Source organism: Vigna unguiculata, chromosome 6 (assembly GCF_037176805.1).
Source record: "Vigna unguiculata cultivar grain cowpea cultivar isolate G323 ecotype 2 chromosome 6, ASM3717680v1, whole genome shotgun sequence".
NCBI classification, from domain to species: Eukaryota; Viridiplantae; Streptophyta; class Magnoliopsida; order Fabales; family Fabaceae; genus Vigna; species Vigna unguiculata.
The window spans coordinates 23,126,034-23,145,997 of NC_140797.1; positions in this window are offsets into that span (position 1 = coordinate 23,126,034).

Here is a 19,964-nt window from a genome sequence, read left to right on the forward strand (position 1 = left end):
TTGGTGTCATAAATTTCAACTTCATTTCATGTCCCTCATGCCTCAAATAAAGGGAACGTTCATCAAGATTGACCGTTTTAAAATGAAGCCATGCCCATCTCAAAAGAAGATTACAAGAGTTCATGGGAGCAATATCACACAATACTTCTTTCACACATTCTCCTGTACTGAATTTGATCATTTCTTGATTCGGATGAAAGCTTGTTGGTAACTGCAGTTTCTCCACCAATATTTGGCTTAAAACATTGTTGTCGCTTTCGTCAACGAATGCAACTGAAGATGGGTGGCCTTCGATTAAACACTTTGTTCTCTACTACCTTTTCCATAATCTTTTTCTTTACTTCCTTTTCTTTTTCTTCAATTTCCCTTCCTTCTGCAGTTTATATTTGTTTTTTTTCTATTCTTTCTTTTTTTATTTTCTCCTTCAACGTATGTTGATCCTTCTTGGCTTGTCTTGGTGTCATAAATTTCAACTTCATTTCATGTCCCTCATGCCTCAAATAAAGGGAACGTTCATCAAGATTGACCGTTTTAAAATGAAGCCATGTCTATCTCAAAAGAAGATGACAAGAGTTCGTGGGAGCAATATCACATAATACTTCTTTCACACATTGTCATGTACTGAATTTGATCCTTGCTTGATTTAGATGAAAGCTTGTTGGTAACTTGAGTTTCTCCACCAATATTTGGCTTACAACATTGTTGTCGCTTTCGTAAACGAATGCAACTGAACATGGGTGGCCTTCGATTAAACACCTTGTTGTCTACTACTGTTTCCATCATCTTTATCTTTACTTCCTTTTCTTTTTCTTCAATTTTCCTTCCTTCTACAGTTTATATTTCATCTTTTTCTATTCTTTCTTTTTCTATTTTCTCCTTCAGCCTATGTTGATCCTTACTGGCTTGTCTTGGTGTCATAAATTTCAACTTCATTTCATGTCCCTCATGCCTCAAATAAAGGGAACGTTCATTAAGATTGACCGTTTTAAAATGAAGCCATGCCCATCTCAAAAGAAGATGACAAGAGTTCGTGGGAGCAATATCACACAATACTTCTTTCACACATTGTCCTGTACTGAATTTGATCCTTGCTTGATTCGGATGAAAGCTTGTTGGTAACTGTAGTTTCTCCACCAATCATTGGCTTACAACATTGTTGTCGCTTTCGTAAACGAATGCAACTGAACATGGGTGGCCTTCGATTAAACACCATGTTCTCTACTACCTTTTCCATAATCTTTTTCTTTACTTCCTTTTCTTTTTCTTCAATTTCCCTTCCTTCTGCTATTTATATTTCTTCTTTTTCTATTCTTTCTTTTTCTATTTTCTCCTTCAACGTATGTTGATTCTTCTTGGCTTGTCTTGGTGTCATAAATTTCAACTTCATTTCATGTCCCTCATGCCTCAAATAAAGGGAACGTTCATCAAGATTGACCGTTTTAAAATGAAGCCATGCCCATCTCAAAAGAAGATGACAAGAGTTCGTGGGAGCAATATCACACAATACTTCTTTCACACATTGTCCTGTACTGAATTTGATCCTTGCTTGATTCGGATGAAAGCTTGTTGGTAACTGCAGTTTCTCGACCAATATTTGGCTTAAAACATTGTTGTCGCTTTCGTCAACGAATGCAACTGAACATGGGTGGCCTTCGATTAAACACTTTGTTCTCTACTACCTTTTCCATAATCTTTTTCTTTACTTCCTTTTCTTTTTCTTCAATTTCTCTTCCTTCTGCAGTTTATATTTATTCTTTTTCTATTCTTTCTTTTTCTATTTTCTCCTTCAACCAATGTTGATCCTTACTGCTTGTCTTGGTGTCATAAATTTCAACTTAATTTCATGTCCCTCATGCCTCAAATAAAGGGACCGTTCATCAAGATTGACAGTTTTAAAATGAAGCCATGCCCATCTGAAAAGAAGATGACAAGAGTTCGTGGAAGCAATATCACATAATACTTCTTTCACACATTGTCATGTACTGAATTTGATCCTTGCTTGATTTGGATGAAAGCTTGTTGGTAACTTGAGTTTCTCCACCAATCTTTGGCTTACAACATTGTTGTCGCTTTCGTAAACGAATGCAACTGAACAAGGGTGGCCTTCGATTAAACACCTTGTCCTCCACTACCTTTTCCATAATCTTTTTCTTTACTTCCTTTTCTTTTTCTTCAATTTCCCTTCCTTCTGCGGTTTATATTTGTTTTTTTCTATTCTTTCTTTTTTTATTTTCTCCTTCAACGTATGTTGATCCTTCTTGGCTTGTCTTGGTGTCATAAATATCAACTTCATTTCATGTCCCTCATGCCTCAAATAAAGGGAACGTTCATCAAGATTGACCGTTTTAAAATGAAGCCATGTCCATCTGAAAAGAAGATGACAAGAGTTCGTGGAAGCAATATCACACAATACTTCTTTCACACATTGTCATGTACTGAATTTGATCCTTGCTTGATTTGGATGAAAGCTTGTTGGTAACTTGAGTTTCTCCACCAATCTTTGGCTTACAACATTGTTGTCGCTTTCGTAAACGAATGCAACTAAACAAGGGTGGCCTTCGAATAAACACCTTGTTCTCCACTACCTTTTCCATAATCTTTTTCTTTACTTCCTTTTCTTTTTCTTCAATTTCCCTTCCTTCTGCAGTTTATATTTGTTTTTTTTTCTATTATTTCTTTTTTTATTTTCTCCTTCAACGTATGTTGATCCTTCTGGGTTTGTCTTGGTGTCATAAATTTCAACTTCATTTAATGTCCCTCATGCCTCTCATAAAGGGAACGTTCATCAAGATTGATCGTTTTAAAATGAAGCCATACCCATCTGAAAAGAAGATGACAACAGTTCGTGAAAGCAATAGCACACAATACTTCTTTCACACATTGTCCTATACTGAATTTGATCCTTGCTTGATTCGGATGAAAGCTTCTTGGTAACTGTAGTTTCTCCACCAATCATTGGCTTACAACATTGTTGTCGCTTTCGTAAACGAATGCAACTGAACATGGGTGGCCTTCGATTAAACACCTTGTTCTCTACTACCTTTTCCATAATCTTTTTCTTTTCTTCCTTTTCTTTTTCTTCAATTTCCCTTCCTTCTGCAGTTTATATTTCTTCTTTTTCTATTCTTTCTTTTTGTATATTCTGTTTCAGCGTATGTTGATCCTTCTTGGCTTGTCTTGGTGTCATAAATTTCAACTTCATTTGATGTCCCTCATGCCTCAAATAAAGGGAACGATCATCAAGATTGACCGTTTTAAAATGAAGCCATGCCCATCTCAAAAGAAGATGACAAGAGTTCGTGGGAGCAATATCACATAATACTTCTTTCACACATTGTCATGTACTGAATTTGATCTTTGCTTGATTTGGATGAAAGCTTGTTGGTAACTTGAGTTTCTCCACCAATCTTTGGCTTACAACATTGTTGTCGCTTTCGTAAACGAATGCAACTGAACATGGGTGGCCTTCGATTAAACACCTTGTTCTCTACTACCTTTTCCATCATCTTTATCTTTACTTCCTTTTCTTTTTCTTCAATTTCCCTTCCTTCTGCAGTTTATATTTGTTCTTTTTCTATTCTTTCTTATTCTATTTTCTCCTTCAGCCTATGTTGATCCTTACTGGCTTGTCTTGGTGTCATAAATTTCAACTTCATTACATGTCCCTCATGCCTAAAATAAAGGGAACGTTCATCAAGATTGAGCGCTTTAAAATGAAGCCATGCCCATCTCAAAAGAAGATGACAAGAGTTCGTGGGAGTAATATAACATAATACTTCTTTCACACATTGTCATGTACTGAATTTGATCCTTGCTTGATTCGGATGAAAGCTTGTTGGTAACTGAAGTTTCTCCAACAATCTTTTGCTTACAACATTGTTGTCGCTTTCATAAACGAATGCAACTGAACATGGGTGGCCTTCGATTAAACACCTTGTTTCTCTACTTCCTTTTCCATCATTTTTATCTTTACTTCCTTTTCTTTTTCTTCAATTTCCCTTCCTTCTGCAGTTTATATTTCTTCTTTTTCTATTCTTTCTTTTTGTATTTTCTCCTTCACTGTATGTTGATCCTTCTTGGCTTGTGTTGGTGTCATAAATTTCAACTTCATTTCATGTCCCTCATACCTCAAATAAAGGGAACGTTCATCAAGATTGACCGTTTTAAAATGAAGCCATGCCCATCTCAAAAGAAGATTACAAGAGTTCGTGGGAGCAATATCACACAATACTTCTTTCACACATTGTCCTGTACTGAATTTGATCATTTCTTGATTCGGATGAAACCTTGTTGGTAACTGCAGTTTCTCCACCAATATTTGGCTTAAAACATTGTTGTCGCTTTCGTCAACGAATGCAACTGAACATGGGTGGCCTTCGATTAAACACTTTGTTCTCTACTACCTTTTCCATAATCTTTTTCTTTACTTCCTTTTCTTTTTCTTCAATTTCCCTTCCTTCTGCAGTTTATATTTGTTTTTTTTCTATTCTTTCTTTTTTTATTTTCTCCTTCAACGTATGTTGATCCTTCTTGGCTTGTCTTGGTGTCATAAATTTCAACTTCATTTCATGTCCCTCATGCCTCAAATAAAGGGAACGTTCATCAAGATTGACCGTTTTAAAATGAAGCCATGCCTATCTCAAAAGAAGATGACAAGAGTTCGTGGGAGCAATATCACATAATACTTCTTTCACACATTGTCATGTACTGAATTTGATCCTTGCTTGATTTGGATGAAAGCTTGTTGGTAACTTGAGTTTCTCCACCAATATTTGGCTTACAACATTGTTGTCGCTTTCGTAAACGAATGCAACTGAACATGGGTGGCCTTCGATTAAACACCTTGTTGTCTACTACCTTTTCCATCATCTTTATCTTTACTTCCTTTTCTTTTTCTTCAATTTTCCTTCCTTCTACAGTTTATATTTCATCTTTTTCTATTCTTTCTTTTTCTATTTTCTCCTTCAGCCTATGTTGATCCTTACTGGCTTGTCTTGGTGTCATAAATTTCAACTTAATTTCACATCCCTCATGCCTCAAATAAAGGGAACGTTCATCAAGATTGACCATTTTAAAATGAAGCCATGCCCATCTCAAAAGAAGATGACAAGAGTTCGTGGGAGCAATATCACACAATACTTCATTCACACATTGTCCTGTACTGAATTTGATCCTTGCTTGATTCGGATGAAAGCTTGTTGGTAACTGTAGTTTCTCCACCAATCATTGGCTTACAACATTGTTGTCGCTTTCGTAAACGAATGCAACTGAACATGGGTGGCCTTCGATTAAACGCGTTGTTCTGTACTTACCTTTTCCATAATCTTTTTCTTTACTTCCTTTTCTTTTTCTTCAATTTCCCTTCCTTCTGCAGTTTATATTTCTTCTTTTTCTATTTTCTCCTTCAACGTATGTTGATCCTTCTTGGCTTGCCTTGGTGTCATAAATTTCAACTTCATTTCATGTCCCTCATGCCTCTAATAAAGGGAACGTTCATCAAGATTGACCGTTTTAAAATCAAGCCATCCCCACCTAAAAAGAAGATGACAAGAGTTCGTGGGAGCAATATCACACAATACTTCATTCACACATTGTCCTGTACTGAATTTGATCCTTGCTTGATTCGGATGAAAGCTTGTTGGTAACTGTAGTTTCTCCACCAATCATTGGCTTACAACATTGTTGTCGCTTTCGTAAACGAATGCAACTGAACATGGGTGGCCTTCGATTAAACACCTTGTTGTCTACTACCTTTTCCATCATCTTTATCTTTACTTCCTTTTCTTTTTCTTCAATTTTCCTTCCTTCTACAGTTTATATTTCATCTTTTTCTATTCTTTCTTTTTCTATTTTCTCCTTCAGCCTATGTTGATCCTTACTGGCTTGTCTTGGTGTCATAAATTTCAACTTAATTTCACATCCCTCATGCCTCAAATAAAGGGAACGTTCATCAAGATTGACCATTTTAAAATGAAGCCATGCCCATCTCAAAAGAAGATGACAAGAGTTCGTGGGAGCAATATCACACAATACTTCTTTCACACATTGTCATGTACTGAATTTGATCCTTTCTTGATTTGGATGAAAGCTTGTTGGTAACTTGAGTTTCTCCACCAATCTTTGGCTTACAACATTGTTGTCGCTTTCGTAAACGAATGCAACTGAACATGGGTGGCCTTCGATTAAACACCATGTTCTCTACTACCTTTTCCATAATCTTTTTCTTTACTTCCTTTTCTTTTTCTTCAATTTCCCTTCCTTCTGCAATTTATATTTCTTCTTTTTCTATTCTTTCTTTTTCTATTTTCTCCTTCAACGTATGTTGATCCTTCTTGGCTTGTCTTGGTGTCATAAATTTCAACTTCATTTCATGTCCCTCATGCCTCTAATAAAGGGAACGTTCATCAAGATTGACCGTTTTAAAATCAAGCCATCCCCACCTAAAAAGAAGATGACAAGAGTTCGTGGGAGCAATATCACACAATACTTCATTCACACATTGTCCTGTACTGAATTTGATCCTTGCTTGATTCGGATGAAAGCTTGTTGGTAACTGTAGTTTCTCCACCAATCATTGGCTTACAACATTGTTGTCGCTTTCGTAAACGAATGCAACTGAACATGGGTGGCCTTCGATTAAACACCTTGTTGTCTACTACCTTTTCCATCATCTTTATCTTTACTTCCTTTTCTTTTTCTTCAATTTTCCTTCCTTCTACAGTTTATATTTCATCTTTTTCTATTCTTTCTTTTTCTATTTTCTCCTTCAGCCTATGTTGATCCTTACTGGCTTGTCTTGGTGTCATAAATTTCAACTTAATTTCACATCCCTCATGCCTCAAATAAAGGGAACGTTCATCAAGATTGACCATTTTAAAATGAAGCCATGCCCATCTCAAAAGAAGATGACAAGAGTTCGTGGGAGCAATATCACACAATACTTCTTTCACACATTGTCATGTACTGAATTTGATCCTTTCTTGATTTGGATGAAAGCTTGTTGGTAACTTGAGTTTCTCCACCAATCTTTGGCTTACAACATTGTTGTCGCTTTCGTAAACGAATGCAACTGAACATGGGTGGCCTTCGATTAAACACCATGTTCTCTACTACCTTTTCCATAATCTTTTTCTTTACTTCCTTTTCTTTTTCTTCAATTTCCCTTCCTTCTGCAATTTATATTTCTTCTTTTTCTATTCTTTCTTTTTCTATTTTCTCCTTCAACGTATGTTGATCCTTCTTGGCTTGTCTTGGTGTCATAAATTTCAACTTCATTTCATGTCCCTCATGCCTCAAATAAAGGGAACGTTCATCAAGATTGACCGTTTTAAAATGAAGCCATGCCTATCTCAAAAGAAGATGACAAGAGTTCGTGGGAGCAATATCACATAATACTTCTTTCACACATTGTCGTTTACTGAATTTGATCCTTGCTTGATTTGGATGAAAGCTTGTTGGTAACTTGAGTTTCTCCACCAATATTTGGCTTACAACATTGTTGTCGCTTTCGTAAACGAATGCAACTGAACATGGGTGGCCTTCGATTACACACCTTGTTGTCTACTACCTTTTCCATCATCTTTATCTTTACTTCCTTTTCTTTTTCTTCAATTTCCCTTCCTTCTACAGTTTATATTACATCTTTTTCTATTCTTTCTTTTTCTATTTTCTCCTTCAGCCTATGTTGATCCTTACTGGCTTGTCTTGGTATCATAAATTTCAACTTCATTTCATGTCCCTCATGCCTCAAATAAAGGGAACGTTCATCAAGATTGACCGTTTTAAAATGAAGCCATGCCCATCTCAAAAGAAGATGACAAGAGTTCGTGGGAGCAATATCACACAATACTTCTTTTACACATTGTCCTGTACTGAATTTGATCCTTGCTTGATTCGAATGAAAGCTTGTTGGTAACTGTAGTTTCTCTACCAATCATTGGCTTACAACATTGTTGTCGCTTTCGTAAACGAATGCAACTGAACAAGGGTGGCCTTCGATTAAACACCTTGTTCTCTACTACCTTTTCCATAATCTTTTTCATTACTTCCTTTTCTTTTTCTTCAATTTCCCTTCCTTCTGCAGTTTATGTTTCTTCTTTTTCTATTCTTTCTTTTTCTATTTTCTCCTTCAACGTATGTTGATCCTTCTTGGCTTGTCTTGGTGTCATAAATATCAACTTCATTTCATGTCCCTCATGCCTCAAATAAAGGGAACGTTCATCAAGATTGACCGTTTTAAAATGAAGCCATGCCTATCTCAAAAGAAGATGACAAGAGTTCGTGGGAGCAATATCACATAATACTTCTTTCACACATTGTCGTTTACTGAATTTGATCCTTGCTTGATTTGGATGAAAGCTTGTTGGTAACTTGAGTTTCTCCACCAATATTTGGCTTACAACATTGTTGTCGCTTTCGTAAACGAATGCAACTGAACATGGGTGGCCTTCGATTACACACCTTGTTGTCTACTACCTTTTCCATCATCTTTATCTTTACTTCCTTTTCTTTTTCTTCAATTTCCCTTCCTTCTACAGTTTATATTACATCTTTTTCTATTCTTTCTTTTTCTATTTTCTCCTTCAGCCTATGTTGATCCTTACTGGCTTGTCTTGGTATCATAAATTTCAACTTCATTTCATGTCCCTCATGCCTCAAATAAAGGGAACGTTCATCAAGATTGACCGTTTTAAAATGAAGCCATGCCCATCTCAAAAGAAGATGACAAGAGTTCGTGGGAGCAATATCACACAATACTTCTTTTACACATTGTCCTGTACTGAATTTGATCGTTGCTTGATTCGAATGAAAGCTTGTTGGTAACTGTAGTTTCTCTACCAATCATTGGCTTACAACATTGTTGTCGCTTTCGTAAACGAATGCAACTGAACAAGGGTGGCCTTCGATTAAACACCTTGTTCTCTACTACCTTTTCCATAATCTTTTTCATTACTTCCTTTTCTTTTTCTTCAATTTCCCTTCCTTCTGCAGTTTATGTTTCTTCTTTTTCTATTCTTTCTTTTTCTATTTTCTCCTTCAACGTATGTTGATCCTTCTTGGCTTGTCTTGGTGTCATAAATATCAACTTCATTTCATGTCCCTCATGCCTCAAATAAAGGGAACGTTCATCAAGATTGACCGTTTTAAAATGAAGCCATGCCCATCTCAAAAGAAGATGACAAGAGTTCGTGGGAGCAATATCACACAATACTTCTTTCACACATTGTCCTGTACTGAATTTGATCCTCGCTTGATTCGGATGAAAGCTTGTTGGTAACTGCAGTTTCTCCATCAATATTTGGCTTAAAACATTGTTGTCGCTTTCGTAAACAAATGCAACTGAACATGGGTGGCCTTCGATTAAACACCTTGTCCTCCACTACCTTTTCCATAATCTTTTTCTTTCCTTCCTTATCTTTTTCTTCAATTTCCCTTCCATCTGCAGTTTATATTTGTTTTTTTCTATTCTTTCTTTTTTTATTTTCTCCTTCAATGTATCTTGATCCTTCCGGGTTTGTCTTGGTGTCATAAATTTCAACTTTATTTAATGTCCCTCATGCCTCACATAAAGGGAACGTTCATCAAGATTGATCGTTTTAAAATGAAGCCATACCAATCTGAAAAGAAGATGACAACAGTTCGTGGAAGCAATAGCACACAATACTTCTTTCACACATTGTCCTGTACTGAATTCGACCCTTGCTTGATTCGGATGAAAGTTTGTTGGTAACTGGAGTTTCTCCACCAATCTTTGGCTTACAACATTGTTGTCGCTTTCGTAAACGAATGCAACTGAACATGGGTGGCCTTCGATTAAACACCTTGTTCTCTACTACCTTTTCCATAATCTTTTTCTTTACTTCCTTTTCTTTTTCTTCAATTTCCCTTCCTTCTGCAGTTTATATTTCTTCTTTTTCTATTCTTTCTTTTTCTATTTTCTCCTTCAACGTATGTTGATCCTTCTTGGCTTGTCTTGGTGTCATAAATTTCAACTTCATTTCATGTCCCTCATGCCTCAAATAAAGGGAACGTTCATCAAGATTGACCGTTTTAAAATGAAGCCATGCCCATCTCAAAAGAAGATGACAAGAGTTCGTGGGAGCAATATCACACAATACTTCTTTCACACATTGTCCTGTACTGAATTTGATCCTTGCTTGATTCGGATGAAAGCTTGTTGGTAACTGCAGTTTCTCCATCAATATTTGGCTTAAAACATTGTTGTCGCTTTCGTCAATGAATGCAACTGAACATGGGTGGCCTTCGATTAAACACCTTGTTCTCTACTACCTTTTGCATAATCTTTTTCTTTACTTCCTTTTATTTTTCTTCAATTTCCCTTCCTTCTGCAGTTTATATTTCTTCTTTTTCTATTTTCTCCTTCAATGTATGTTGATCCTTCTGGGTTTGTCTTGGTGTCATAAATTTCAACTTCATTTAATGTCCCTCATGCCTCACATAAAGGGAACGTTCATCAAGATTGATCGTTTTAAAATGAAGCCATACCCATCTGAAAAGAAGATGACAACAGTTCGTGAAAGCAATAGCACACAATACTTCTTTCACACATTGTCCTGTACTGAATTTGATCCTTGCTTGATTCGGATGAAAGCTTGTTGGTAACTGGAGTTTCTCCACCAATCTTTAGCTTACAAAATTGTTGTCCCTTTCGTAAACGAATGCAACTGAACATGGGTGGCCTTCGATTAAACACCTTGTTCTCTACTACCTTTTCCATAATCTTTTTCTTTACTTCCTTTTCTTTTTCTTCAATTTCCCTTCCTTCTGCAGTTTATATTTCTTCTTTTTCTATTCTTTCTTTTTCTATTTTCTCCTTCAACGTATGTTGATCCTTCTTGGGTTGTCTTGGTGTCATAAATATCAACTTCATTTCATGTCCCTCATGCCTCAAATAAAGGGAACGTTCTTCAAGATTGACCGTTTTAAAATGAAGCCATGCCCATCTCAAAAGAAGATGACAAGAGTTCGTGGAAGCAATAGCACACAATACTTCTTTCACACATTGTCCTGTACTGAATTTGATCCTTGCTTGATTCGGATGAAAGCTTGTTGGTAACTGGAGTTTCTCCACCAATCTTTAGCTTACAACATTGTTGTCGCTTTCGTAAACGAATGCAACTGAACATGGGTGGCCTTCGATTAAACACCTTGTTCTCCACTACCTTTTCCATAATCTTTTTCTTTACTTCCTTTTCTTTTTCTTCAATTTCCCTTCCTTCTGCAGTTTATATTTGTTTTCTATTCTTTCTTTTTTTATTTTCTCCTTCAAGATATGTTGATCCTTCTTGGCTTGTCTTGGTGTCATAAATATCAACTTCATTTCATGTCCCTCATGCCTCACATAAAGGGAACGTTCATCAAGATTGACCGTTTTAAAATGAAGCCATGCCCATCTGAAAAGAAGATGACAAGAGTTCGTGGGAGCAATATCACACAATACTTCTTTCACACATTGTCCTGTACTGAATTTGATCCTTGCTTGATTCAGATGAAAGCATGTTGGTAACTGGAGTTTCTCCACCAATATTTGGCTTAAAACATTGTTGTCGCTTTCGTAAACGAATGCAACTGAACATGGGTGGCCTCCGATTAAACACCTTGTTCTCTACTACCTTATCCATAATCTTTTTCTTTACTTCCTTTTCTTTTTCTTCAATTTCCCTTCCTTCTGCAGTCTATATTTCTTCTTTTTCTATTCTTTCTTTTTCTATTCTCTCCTTCAACCAATGTTGATCCTTACTGCTTGTCTTGGTGTCATAAATTTCAACTTCATTTCATGTCCCTCATGCCTCAAATAAAGGGAACGTTCATCAAGATTGACCGTTTTAAAATGAAGCCATGCCCATCTGAAAAGAAGATGACAAGAGTTCGTGGAAGCAATATCACATAATACTTCTTTCACACATTGTCATGTACTGAATTTGAGCCTTGCTTGATTTGGATGAAAGCTTGTTGGTAACTTGAGTTTCTCCACCAATCTTTGGCTTACAACATTGTTGTCACTTTCGTAAACGAATGCAACTGAACAAGGGTGGCCTTCGATTAAACACCTTGTTCTCCACTACCTTTTCCATAATCTTTTTCTTTACTTCCTTTTCTTTTTCTTCAATTTCCCTTCCTTCTGCAGTTTATATTTGTTTTTTTCTATTCTTTCTTTTTTTATTTTCTCCTTCAATGTATCTTGATCCTTCCGGGTTTGTCTTGGTGTCATAAATTTCAACTTTATTTAATGTCCCTCATGCCTCACATAAAGGGAACATTCATCAAGATTGATCGTTTTAAAATGAAGCCATACCCATCTGAAAAGAAGATGACAACAGTTCGTGGAAGCAATAGCACACAATACTTCTTTCACACACTGTCCTGTACTGAATTTGACCCTTGCTTGATTCGGATGAAAGTTTGTTGGTAACTGGAGTTTCTCCACCAATCTTTGGCTTACAACATTGTTGTCGCTTTCGTAAACGAATGCAACTGAACATGGGTGGCCTTCGATTAAACAACTTGTTCTCTACTACCTTTTCCATAATCTTTTTCTTTACTTCCTTTTCTTTTTCTTCAATTTTCCTTCCTTCTGCAGTTTATATTTCTTCTTTTTCTATTCTTTCTTTTTCTATTTTCTCCTTCAACGAATGTTGATCCTTCTTGGCTTGTCTTGGTGTCATAAATTTCAACTTCATTTCATGTCCCTCATGCCTCAAATAAAGGGAACGTTCATCAAGATTGACCGTTTTAAAATGAAGCCATGCCCATCTCAAAAGAAGATGACAAGAGTTCGTGGGAGCAATATCACACAATACTTCTTTCACACATTGTCCTGTACTGAATTTGATCCTTGCTTGATTCGGATGAAAGCTTGTTGGTAACTGCAGTTTCTCCACCAATATTTGGCTTAAAACATTGTTGTCGCTTTCGTCAATGAATGCAACTGAACATGGGTGGCCTTCGATTAAACACCTTGTTCTCTACTACCTTTTGCATAATCTTTTTCTTTACTTCCTTTTTCTTTTTCTTCAATTTCCCTTCCTTCTGCAGTTTATATTTCTTCTTTTTCTATTCTTTCTTTTTCTATTTTCTCCTTCAACGTATGTTGATCCTTCTTGGCTTGTCTTGGTGTCATAAATTTCAACTTCATTTAATGTCCCTCATGCCTCAAATAAAGGGAACGCTCATCAAGATTGTGCATTTTAAAATGAAGCCACGCCCATCTCAAAAGAAGATGACAAGAGTTCGTCAGAGTAATATCACATAATACTTCTTTCACACATTGTCCTGTACCGAATTTGATCCTTTCTTGATTCAGATGAAAGCTTGTTGGTAACTGGAGTTTCTTCACCAATCTTTGGCTTACAACATTGTTGTCGCTTTCGTAAACGAACGCAACTGAACATAGGTGGCCTTCGATTAAACACCTTATTTCTATACTTCCTTTTCCATAATCTTTTTCTTTACTTCCTTTTCTTTTTCTTCAATTTCCCTTACTTCTGCAGTTTATATTTCTTCTTTTTCTATTCTTTCTTTTTCTATTTTCTCCTTCAACGTATGTTGATCCTTCTTGGCTTGTCTTGGTGTCATAAATTTCAACTTCATTTAATGTCCCTCATGCCTCAAATAAAGGGAACGCTCATCAAGATTGCGCATTTTAAAATGAAGCCACGCCCATCTCAAAAGAAGATGACAAGAGTTCGTCAGAGTAATATCACATAATACTTCTTTCACACATTGTCCTGTACCGAATTTGATCCTTTCTTGATTCAGATGAAAGCTTGTTGGTAACTGGAGTTCCTCCGCCAATCTTTGGCTTACAACATTGTTGTCGCTTTGGTAAACGAATGCAACTGAACATGGGTGGCCTTCGATTAAACACCTTGTTCTCTACTACCTTTTCCATAATCTTTTTCTTTACTTCCTTTTCTTTTTCTTCAATTTCCCTTCCTTCTGCAGTTTATATTTCTTCTTTTTCTATTCTTTCTTTTTCTATTTTCTCCTTCAACGTATGTTGATCCTTCTTGGCTTGTCTTGGTGTCATAAATTTCAACTTCATTTCATGTCCCTCATGCCTCAAACAAAGGGAACGTTCATCAAGATTGAGCGCTTTAAAATGAAGCCATGCCCATCTCAAAAGAAGATGACAAGAGTTCGTGGGAGTAATATCACACAATACTTCTTTGACACATTGTCCTGTACTGAATTTGATCCTTTGTTGATTTGGATGAAAGCTTGTTGGTAACTGGAGATTCTCCACCAATCTGTGGCTTACAACATTGTTGTCGCTTTCGTAAACAAATGCAACTGAACATGGGTGGCCTTCGATTAAACACCTTGTTCTCTACTACCTTTTCCATAATCTTTTTCTTTACTTCCTTTTCTTTTTCTTCAATTTCCCTTCCTTCTGCAGTTTATATTTCTTATTTTTCTATTCTTTCTTTTTCTATTTTCTCTTTCAATGTATGTTGATCCTTCTTGGTTTATCTTGGTGTCATAAATATCAACTTCATTTCATGTCCCTCATGCCTCAAATAAAGGGAACGCTCATCAAGATTGACCGTTGTAAAAATGAAGCCAAGCCCATCTCAAAAGAATATGACAAGAGTTCGTGGGAGCAATATCACATAATACTTCTTTCACACATTGTGATGCACTGAATTTGATCTTTGGTTGATTTGGATGAAACCTTGTTGGTAACTTGAGTTTCTCCATCAATCTTTGGCTTACAACATTGTTGTCGCTTTCGTAAACGAATGCAACTGAACATGGGTGGCCTTCGATTAAACACCTTGTTCTCTACTACCTTTTCCATAATCTTTTTCTTCAATTTCCCTTCCTTCTGCAGTTTATATTTCTTCTTTTTCTATTCTTTCTTTTTCTATTTTCTCCTTCAACATATGTTGATCCTTCTTGGCTTGTCTTGGTGTCATAAATTTCAACTTCATTTGATGTCCCTCATGCCTCAAATAAAGGGAACGTTCATCAAGATTGCGCGTTTTAAAATGAAGCCACGCTCATCTCAAAAGAAGATGACAAGAGTTCGTGAGATTAATGTCACATAATACTTCTTTCACACATTGTCCTGTACCGAATTTGACCCTTTCTTGAATCAGATGAAAGCTTGTGGGTAACTGGAGATTCTCCACCAATCTTTGGCTTACAACATTGTTGTCGCTTTTGTAAACGAATGCAACTAAACATGGGTGGCCTTCGATTAAACACCTTGTTCTCTACTACGTTTTCCATAATCTTTTTCTTTACTTCCTTTTCTTTTTCTTCAATTTCCCTTCCTTCTGCAGTTTATATTTCTTCTTTTACTACTCTTTCTTTTTCTATTTTCTCCTTCAATGTATGTTGATCCTTCTTGGTTTATCTTGGTGTCATAAATTTCAACTTCATTTCATGTCCCTCATGCCTCAAATAAAGTGAACGTTCATCAAGATTGAGCGTTTTAAAATGAAGCCATGCCCATCTCAAAAGAAGATGACAAGAGTTCGTGGGAGCAATATCACATAGTACTTCTTTCACATATTGTCATTTACTGAATTTGATCCTTGCTTGATTCGGATGAAAGCTTGTTGGTAACTTGAGTTTCTCCTCCAATCTTTGGCTTACAACATTGTTGTCGCTTTCGTAAACGAATGCAACTGAACATGGGTGGCCTTCGATTAAACACCTTGTTCTCTACTACCTTTTCCATAATCTTTTTCTTTACTTCCTTTTCTTTTTCTTCAATTTCCCTTCCTTATGCAGTTTATATTTCTTCTTTTTCTATTCTTTCTTTTTCTATTTTCTCCTTCAACGTATGTTGATCCTTCTTGGCTTGTCTTGGTGTCATTAATTTCAACTTCATTTCATGTCCATCATGCCTCAAACAAAGGGAACGTTCATCAAGATTGAGCGCTTTAAAATGAAGCCATGCCCATCTCAAAAGAAGATGACAAGAGTTCGTGGGAGTAATATCACACAATACTTCTTTGACACATTGTCCTGTACTGAATTTGATCCTTTGTTGATTTGGATGAAAGCCTTTTGGTAACTGGAGATTCTCCACCAATCTGTGGCTTACAACATTGTTGTCGCTTTCGTAAACGAATGCAACTGAACATGCGTGGCCTTCGATTAAACACCTTGTTCTCTACTACCTTTTCCATAATCTTTTTCTTTACTTCCTTTTCTTTTTCTTCAATTTCCCTTCCTTCCGCAGTTTATATTTCTTCTTTTTCTATTCTTTCTTTTTCTGTTTTCTCCTTCAATGTATGTTGATCCTTCTTGGTTTATCTTGGTGTCATAAATTTCAACTTCATTTCATGTCCCTCATGCCTTAAATAAAGGGCGCGTTCATCAAGGTTGATAATTGTAAAATGAAGCCAAGCCCATCTCAAAAGAATATGACAAGAGTTCGTGGGAGCAATATCACATAATATTTCTTTCACACATTGTCATGTACTGAATTTGATCCTTGCTTGATTTGGATGAAAGCTTGTTCGTAACTTGAGTTTCTCCACCAATCTTTGGCTTACAACATTGTTGTCGCTTTCGTAAACGAATGCAAATGAACATGGGTGGCCTTCGATTAAACACCTTGTTCTCTACTACCTTTTCCATAATCTTTTTCTTTACTTCCTTTTCTTTTTCTTCAATTTCCCTTCCTTCTGCAGTTTATATTTCTTCTTTTTTTATTCTTTCTTTTTCTATTTTCTCCTTCAACATATGTTGATCCTTCTTGGCTTGTCTTGGTGTCATAAATTTCAACTTCATTTGATGTCCCTCATGCCTCAAGTAAAGGGAACGTTCATCAAGATTGCGCGTTTTAAAATGAAGCCACGCCCACCTCAAAAGAAGATGACAGGAGTTCGTGGGAGCAATATCACATAAATCTTCTTTTACACATTGTCATGTACTGAATTTGATCCTTGCTTGATTCGGATGAAAGGTTGTTGGTAACTTGAGTTTCTCCTCCAATCTTTGGCTTCCAACATTGTTGTCGCTTTTGTAAACGAATGCAACTAAACATGGGTGGCCTTCGATTAAACACGTTGTTCTATACTACCTTTTGCATAATCTTTTTCTTTACTTCCTTTTCTTTTTCTTCAATTTCCCTTCCTTCTACAATTTATATTTCTTCCTTTTCTATTCTTTCTTTTTCTATTTTCTCCTTCAACGTATGTTGATCCTTCTTGGCTTGTCTTGGTGGCATAAATTTCAACTTCATTTCATGTCCCTCATGCCTCAAATAAAGGGAACGTTCATCAAGATTGACCGTTTTAAAATGAAGCCATGCCCATCTCAAAAGAAGATAACAAGAGTTCGTGGGAGCCATATCACATAATACTTCTTTCACACATTATCATGTACCGAATTTGATCCTTGCATGATTTGGATGAAAGCTTGTTGGTAACTTGAGTTTCTCCACCAATCTTTGGCTTACAACATTGTTGTCGCTTTCGTAAACGAATGCAACTAAACATGGGTGGCCTTCGATTAAACGCGCTGTTCTGTACTTACCTTTTCCATAATCTTTTTCTTTACTTCTTTTTCTTTTTCTTCAATTTCCCTACCTTCTGCAGTTTATATTTCTTCTTTTTCTATTCTTTCTTTTTCTATTTTCTCCTTCAACGTATGTTGATCCTTCTTGGCTTGTCTTGGTGTCATAAATTTCAACTTCATTTCATGTCCCTCATGCCTCGAACAAAGGGAACGTTCATCAAGATTGATTGCTTTAAAATGAAGCCATGCCCATCTGAAAAGAAGATGACAAGAGTTCGTGGGAGTAATATCACACAATACTTCTTTCACACATTGTCCTTTACTGAATTTGATCCTTGCTTGATTTGGATGAAAGCTTGTTGGTAACTGGAGTTTCTCCACCAATCTTTGGCTTACAACATTGTTGTTGCTTTTGTAAACGAATGCAACTGAACATGGGTGGCCTTCGATTAAACACCTTGTTCTCTACTACCTTTTCCATAATCTTTTTCTTTACTTCCTTTTCTTTTTCTTCAATTTCCCTTCCTTCAGCAGTTTATATTTCTTCTTTTTCTATTCTTTCTTTTTCTATTTTCTCCTTCAATGTATGTTGATCCTTCTTGGTTTATCTTGGTGTCATAAATTTCAACTTCATTTCATCTCCCTCATACCTCAAATAAAGGGAACGTTCATCAACATTGCGCGTTTTAAAATGAAGCCACGCCCATCTCAAAAGAAGATGACAGGAGTTCGTGGGAGCAATATCACAAAATACTTCTTTTACACATTGTCATGTACTGAATTTGATCCTTGCTTGATTCGGATGAAAGGTTGTTGGTAACTTGAGTTTCTCCTCCAATCTTTGGCTTACAACATTGTTGTCGCTTTTGTAAACGAATGCAACTAAACATGGGTGGCCTTCGATTAAACACGTTGTTCTATACTACCTTTTGCATAATCTTTTTCTTTACTTCCTTTTCTTTTTCTTCAATTTCCCTTTCCTTCTACAATTTATATTTCTTCCTTTTCTATTCTTTCTTTTTCTATTTTCTCCTTCAACGTATGTTGATCCTTCTTGGCTTGTCTTGGTGTCATAAATTTCAACTTCATTTCATGTCCCTCATGCCTCAAATAAAGGGAACGTTCATCAAGATTGACCGTTTTAAAATCAAGCCATGCCCACCTAAAAAGAAGATGACAAGAGTTCGTGGGAGCAATATCACATAATACTTCTTTCACACATTATCATGTACTGAATTTGATCCTTGCATGATTTGGATGAAAGCTTGTTGGTAACTTGAGTTTCTCCACCAATCTTTGGCTTACAACATTGTTGTCGCTTTCGTAAACGAATGCAACTGAACATGGGTGGCCTTCGATTAAACGCGTTGTTCTGTACTTACCTTTTCCATAATCTTTTTCTTTACTTCTTTTTCTTTTTCTTCAATTTCCCTTCCTTCTGCAATTTATATTTCTTCTTTTTCTATTCTTTCTTTTTCCATTCTTTCTTTTTCTATTTTCTCCTTCAACGTATGTTGATCCTTACTGGCTTGTCTTGGTGTCATAAATTTCAACTTCATTTCATGTCCCTCATGCCTAAAATAAAGGGAACGTTCATCAAGATTGAGCGCTTTAAAATGAAGCCATGCCCATCTCAAAAGAAGATGACAAGAGTTCGTGGGAGTAATATCACACAATACTTCTTTCACACATTGTCATGTACTGAATTTGATCTTTGCTTGATTTGGATGAAAGCTTGTTGGTAACTTGAGTTTCTCCACCAATCCTTGGATTACAACATTGTTGTCGCTTTCGTAAACGAAGGCAACTAAACATGGGTGGCCTTCGATTAAATGCGTTGTTCTGTACTTACCTTTTCTATAATCTTTTTCTTTACTTCCTTTTCTTTTTCTTCAATTTCCCTTCCTTTTGCAGTTTATATTTCTTCTTTTTCTATTCTTTCTTTTTCTATTTTCTCCTTCACCCTATGTTGATCCTTACTGGCTTGCCTTGGTGTCATAAATTTCAACTTCATTTCATGTCCCTCATGCCTCAAATAAAGGGAACGTTCATCAAGATTGAGCGCTTTAAAATGAAGCCATGCCCATCTCAAAAGAAGATGACAAGAGTTCGTGGGAGTAATATCACACAATACTTCTTTCACACATTGTCGTGTACTGAATTTTATCCTTGCTTGATTCAGATGAAAGCTTGTTGGTAACTGCAGTTTCTGCATCAATATTTGGCTTACAACATTTTTGTCGCTTTCGTAAACGAATGCAACTGAACATGGGTGGCCTTCGATTAAACGCGTTGTTCTGTACTTACCTTTTCCATAATCTTTTTCTTTACTTCCTTTTCTTTTTCTTCAATTTCCCTTCCTTCTGCAGTTTATATTTCTTCTTTTCCTATTCTTTCTTTTTCTATTTTCTCCTTCAACGTATGTTGATCCTTCTTGGCTTGTCTTGGTGTCATAAATTTCAACT